This window comes from Leptonychotes weddellii, unplaced genomic scaffold (genome assembly GCF_054177405.1).
Source record: "Leptonychotes weddellii isolate Sample4059 unplaced genomic scaffold, ASM5417740v2 HiC_scaffold_8366, whole genome shotgun sequence".
In the NCBI taxonomy this organism is placed as follows: domain Eukaryota; kingdom Metazoa; phylum Chordata; class Mammalia; order Carnivora; family Phocidae; genus Leptonychotes; species Leptonychotes weddellii.
In genome coordinates, this window is record NW_028054485.1 from 1 (window position 1) to 6,123 (window position 6,123).

At 46.6% G+C, this 6,123-nt stretch overlaps 1 long non-coding RNA gene across 1 annotated transcript; it reads left to right on the forward strand.

Annotated features, from left to right (window-relative positions):
* Positions 1–39: 39 nt before the first annotated feature.
* Positions 40–4,659, forward strand: LOC145719931 (uncharacterized). Its single transcript, XR_014142687.1, has 2 exons — positions 40–1,139; positions 4,239–4,659. It is a non-coding gene; the product is annotated as an uncharacterized LOC145719931 (long non-coding RNA).
* Positions 4,660–6,123: the final 1,464 nt, after the last annotated feature.

Here is a 6,123-nt window from a genome sequence, read left to right on the forward strand (position 1 = left end):
TTGATATTTTCTAAGAGTTTTATAGTCTTACCTCTTAATGTGTAGGTCTTCCATCCACTTTGAGTTAATTTGTCATGTGGTATAAGGTAAGTTTTTAGTCTATTTTTAAAATTGGGTTATTCATCTTTTTATCATAAAATTGTAAATTCATTTTTTTATTATGTTATGTTAATCACCATACATTACATCATTAGTTTTTGATGTAGTGTTCCATGATTCATCGTTTGCATATAACACCCAGTGCTCCATGCAGAACGTGCCCTCCTTAATACCCATCACCAGGCTAACCCATCCCCCCACCCCTCTCCCCTCTAGAACCCTCAGTTTGTTTCTCAGAGTCCATAGTCTCTCATGGTTCATCTACCCCTCCGATTTCCCCCTCTTCATTCTTCCCTTCCTCCTATCTTCTTCTTCTTCTTTTTTTTTTAACATATAATGTATTATTTGTTTCAGAGGTACAGGTCTGTGATTCAACAGTCTTACACAATTCACATACCATAGCACATACCCTCCCCAATGTCTATCACCCAGCCACCCCATGCCTCCCACCGCCTGAGTGGTGGGGGGTAAATTCATTTATTTTTATTAACTTATGTATGCTAGTCTCCCCCTTCAGTTGGTGAGTTCCTTGGGGGCAGAGACTGTCTTCCTGTTTTTGGCATCCTCAGGGCCTGGCCTGGTGCCAGGCATAAATAAGATGCTAAAAAAATTATTTATTGAGCTGAATTTACACACAATTTGTGAACAGTACTACTTTTGCATTCCACCTAATATTCAGGGTTTGGAATCACCTACACTGCCTGCTTTTATTTCAATTCAATCCTTTTTTGGGGGGAGGGGTGCGTGAATATCTCTTGCTTGTCTAATCCAAACCTAAATGCTGCTGATGTCTCCTTCTTTCCTTAGAAGCCTTTAATAGTTACTTTTCTTTGCTTTGCAAACCTCCTAAGGCAGGATATGTGGGTAAGGGAGTATGCAATCCAGGTGAACATCTTATGTCTTCTCTCTCTGCCTTCTAGGATGGCAGTGCTCCCTATGGGGCCAGGTATGTGGGCTCTATGGTGGCCGATGTGCACCGCACCCTGGTCTATGGAGGGATCTTCCTGTACCCAGCGAACCAGAAAAGTCCTAAGGGCAAGGTAATTCTCATTTGTCCCCTGGCTGTATCACTCAGTAAGCCGGTTGGAGTTCCCTTTCTCTTCATGCCTGCTTTTTGGCTACTGCTCTGTCCTTTTCACATCTGTTTGTGAGTGGGCAGGTGGAAGAGAAAAGAGGTGTATTTCCCGTTAATGAATTTTGAGGCTGTGGTAGAAGCTGAAGTTGTTATTGGCAATTTTCACTGGCCTTGGAATTCCCTGGCCTCATGCCCATCATTCACCGTAAGTCAGCTGTGTTCATCTACTGTTTTCTATGTCCTGTGCCTGACTTATAGCTTCAGCATCACCTGATTCTGGATGATAGACCCTTTGAGAATCTAATGAAAGGTATGGATCCACTTCCCAGGAAAAAAAATGCACATAAACATACATATTACATACATTTTTAGGGAGTTCACAGATGACCTGAAGTCTACTCATGAATCCTCTAGAGAGCTCCCAAACTCCAGAATAAGAGCTTCTGGTCAGAACTTATTTAGTACTTCTGGAAAGGTAGCTCCTGGGTGATCTTACTGCAACTTTATGACACAAACCCCAAAGTACTTATATGATCAGATGGGAATCTTATGATCCAAATGCATCTATCTTGAATAGACCCTCCCATGGAAACCTGTCTGATTTTTAGCCAATCACAGAAATCGTAGGTAAGTAGACAAATCAAAACAAACATCTACTGTACTCTCAGACACACCAACAACTGGCCACATGTATATTTGTCTCCCAGCGTGTGCAGTTTGAATGATTGGAATGCCAGACTCAAAGCCATGATAAGAAATCTAAGAGCACATGAGACCAGAGGGAAGATTTGTGTGTCAGGAATTTCTCTTCATGTGAGTGTTGAGCTTAGGTATATTATAACTTTCGGAAGTAAGAATCACAGCCAAGTCTTCATGATGGGTGCTGGCACGGGGTAGTAAATGAGATCTAGAAAACGAGGGAATGCCTACAAAGAACCACTCTTGCTGCCTACTCAGTTCCAACACAGAAAATGTTAGGCTATTTCTTAATAATTGTTAAAATGATTTACAATGTGTCAGAAAATATGCCCATGTAATTATAGAGACATTTCCATAAGTACATATAATTCCATGTATAGATCTATATATTCATAGCACCATCACCACCAGCCCTATTGAAAGTATCATTGGCTCCTGAACTCTGCGTTTTAGCTTTTGTGGTCTCTGTGAGCGCATCAGTGTGTGTTTTGGGGGTGGGGTAGATGTGTACGCCTTTTCTCCTATGTGTGCTTGTCTCTGTATATCTGTTTAGATTTTAACTGCAGAAAAAAAGTAGATCACATGGACTGCAGGTCAAAGCAACACGAAGACCTGTACGTTGTGTTTTGAGATGAATTTACTACAAGGGCAACTTTAGGTGAAAGGCAGCCTTGGCTCAAAGACAAACTTTATGTGAGGTTGTTGTGCTTTTTTCTTTTTCTTTTAAGTATCTGAATCAACATAGTACAAACAAAGGCTACTTAATTACAGTCTGAGACTTTGTCTGACATCCCAAACCCCTCATCTTGAAGCACCCAGAGCAAGGGAAAGGGGAAGAAAGAGCCAAGTTCTAGAAGCTGACAGGTAGCTGTCCAGGACCGATTGGCCTCCAGTGTCCCTCCTGTGGATGATCAGGGACAAAACTAGCAGATCCAAGTTTGTCCACACCCACTGGGGCTTCTTTGCCCCCTGCCAGGACACCCACTGCTTCAAGAGCTGGAGGTCTAGGGTGATGGCAGTGTATATTGTTTTACCAAAATGGTAGTATGCCCCCTGGAGTCTTAACTTACTCTCTCCCGAATGCCTGGCTCTCTAACCTAGACCAGAGATATTTCGTTTCTCACCGTGAAATAACAATGATTCAAAAATTAGCACAAGATAGGACTGCTTCTCAAAGAGTTTCAAATGATCTTCAGAATGGATTTGAAGAAAAGAATGGGAAAAAAGAGGTTGCAGAAAGCTGGCTCAACCACTTTGTAAGCTGATTACAGAAAGGAACTTGTTTTCTCTTAAATACAGATTTTATACCTATTGGGAAGGAAGGGGAAGATAGTATGATACTGAGTTAGAACATGCTGCTAGACTGTCACCCTGAACCTAATGTGATGTGCGTGTGTGTCTGGTGGGGTTGGGGTGGTCAGGAGGGAATCACAGCATAATCACCGAAATAGGCCTTAAAAAGGCATTGGGTCCCGCCCATTTCAATGTAATTCCCCAGCCACTCCCTGGAGGCAGGGCAGACGCCTGCTAGTTCCCATAGTGCCTGGTAGAAAAAGCAGGCCTTCCTCAGGAGAGGCTCAGCCCTGGGTCCACGGGCACAAACTGGAAAGCAGGGCACAGGCTGACCTTACCCTCCCCAGCCTGCCCATTTCTGCCTTCCACTGGGAGCCCTTGGGCAAGGGACACAGTAGCCTTGTTGGGACACTTCCCTTGTGTCAGACATTACTGGGAAGGAAGATACCACAGTGGCCAGCCCAGACAGACTCTGTCCCTGCCCTCAAGGGCAAGCAGGTAAGGATATGAAGCAACCCTCAGTGTGACAAACTGAAGAGGGCCGTGCAGGAGGCTACAGCAGTGCGAACAGTGGGCATTAACTCAGTCTTGGGGGCCGAGAGAAAAGGCCGTTTAAACCCCAGCAAACTACCTGGTCAAGCTGACACTTGAGATGTGGGGTTCTGCCACATGATCTCGAACACTGAGGTTATCCTGAGAGGCCACCTAATACTCTCCAGGTGACCTTCCGTCTCATCTAAGCTGGACTCCTCGCTAGCCATAAGGCCTCACATACAGAGGCTCCTCACCAGGCCTCAGCTTCAGTTTGCCTCACTGCTGAACCAACAGCAAACAAGTGTCTCGATCTCATCCTCCCAAGGGAGGAGGCAGGCCTCTCATAAACACAAAGGTCACAAGACAGCTAGAGACTGACCAACGGTGCCCCAAAGACAAGGCGATGAACCCAGTGTATTCATGCTAAGAAGACACAGAAGTTCAGCTCCCGGAATTCCCCAGCGAGGTTTAGGGGGTGTGGCTTCGGGATTTTTGGGCCCCTGCAGAGCTTGTCCACCTGACTCTCTTTCTCCCACAGCTTCGGCTCCTGTACGAGTGCAATCCTGTGGCCTATATCATAGAGCAGGCTGGAGGCCTGGCGACCACGGGCACCCAGCCCGTGCTGGACGTGAAGCCAGAGTCCATTCACCAACGAGTCCCCCTCATTCTGGGGTCCCCGGATGATGTGAAGGAATACCTCACCTGTGTACAGAAAAGCCAGGCAGGCAGGTAGTGGGTTTCACCCTGAATGCTGCCTTTTCTTTGTCTTGTCCCTTCTATTAAGGGCCCTAAAGGAACGATCATTGTAAACAGTGGTGATGAGTAACAAAAGGCAAAGCCCCCCTGAATCCCCCAAAGAAGAGCCACAGTGACGTGCTCCGCACAGCTCTAGAAGCCAGAGGCGATTCTGTGCTCAGTGGGAAGGGCTCAAAATAAAAACCCACATGGGAAAAGAACAACTTTGATCTGTCTTCTCTTATGAACAGCGGCTAATAGGGTTAGAGTTCCAAGTTTCTCAGCCAGGGAATCTGCAGCTATGGACTTTGGGGCAAAAAGTTTAGAGATCAGTTAAGAATTTGTCTTGGTTGGCTTAAAATTTGAACTTAGTGGAGACTGTTTCCAAGAGAGCAGAGTACTAGGGGGACCCTGAACTTGCTTTGTTTCGAATATAACTAGACTAACCTTGAACTATTTTGAAAAACTAGGAACAGGATCGGAGAAGTATGGAAACAATCTGCACATTTTGAACGAGTGAATTTGGCAGAAGCATGGTTCGCAGCCCTGAATTGGGGGATTGGGAAGCCATGGGACGGGGAAGAGGAGTAATCCCGGTTTGCGGGGCAAAGTCAGGAAGAGGGAGGAAGTCGGAAAGGTTGCAGCGGTTTGTGACCCCATAATTAGCTGTGGCAAGTGAATCCCTGGGTCGCTCAGGGAAAGATTGCTCTTCTTTCCAGAGGGCATTTGAGGAGCATTATTTGTCCTCGCCAGAGACAAAGGGACAGCCAGGGAGCCACTGAGGGGAGCTCTCCAGCGGGGTCAGAGGGGTGCGCAGAGAGGAGAAAACCTCTTAACTTTTTGCTCTGAGCCACAATAGGCTTGAACCTCTATGCATGGCCAATAGTCGCTTTTCTGGGACTGGCTGTGGGCAGTGCAGAGGCTGGAGCAGATCTCGCATACCATCGCTGCTGCATTTTGCTGTCAGCCACAATAGAAGTAAGCCTCTGTGATGGCTCTTCTAGGGCAAGGGGAGTAGGGGACTGAGTTAAGTGCAGAAGGCTGATAGCCTGCCTCCAGCTTTTTGCTCAGTGTTACAATAAACTCTAGCTTCTGCACACGCACTGTGCAAAGACTTTTAATGGACTGATCGGTGCTGGGCACACCCTGATCCTCCCTGCCTGGGGACAGCAGTGGGTATGCACACCTTACAGGTCCTTTAAAACTTGGAGTTTTGAATCCCAGCCACTGGCCAGAGATAAAATACAGGAGATCTGTGGCTCTGGGCATGCCAATGACCTGGATGCAGACAGGTTAGGGCAGGAGATTGATGAGGGCCCAGGCCACAGGAGATTGCTCGATTTTCTGGGAGGGCTTCCTGAGCAGCAGCTGCTGGGGGTTCTGCCCCCCAAGGACAAAGGGATGAGGTGACACCATATTCTACCTTCTCCACCACGACGGCCTCTTCCTGCCCACCAGCACAGACTCCAGAGAGAAACACAGAGCCTCGGGTTGAGGCTTGAATCCCCTACAGTAAACCCTACTCCCTGGTAGGAGCATCCTTCTGAGGGCAAGTCAACTTGTGAGCCAGCACAGCAGGCCTTTCCCTCAGAAGATAAACACAAACCCCAGCATGTACTGAGTCTACCGATTAAAGAAAACTCCAAAACATCAGCTTCCAGCTTAACTTCACAAAAAAATCAAAGCAT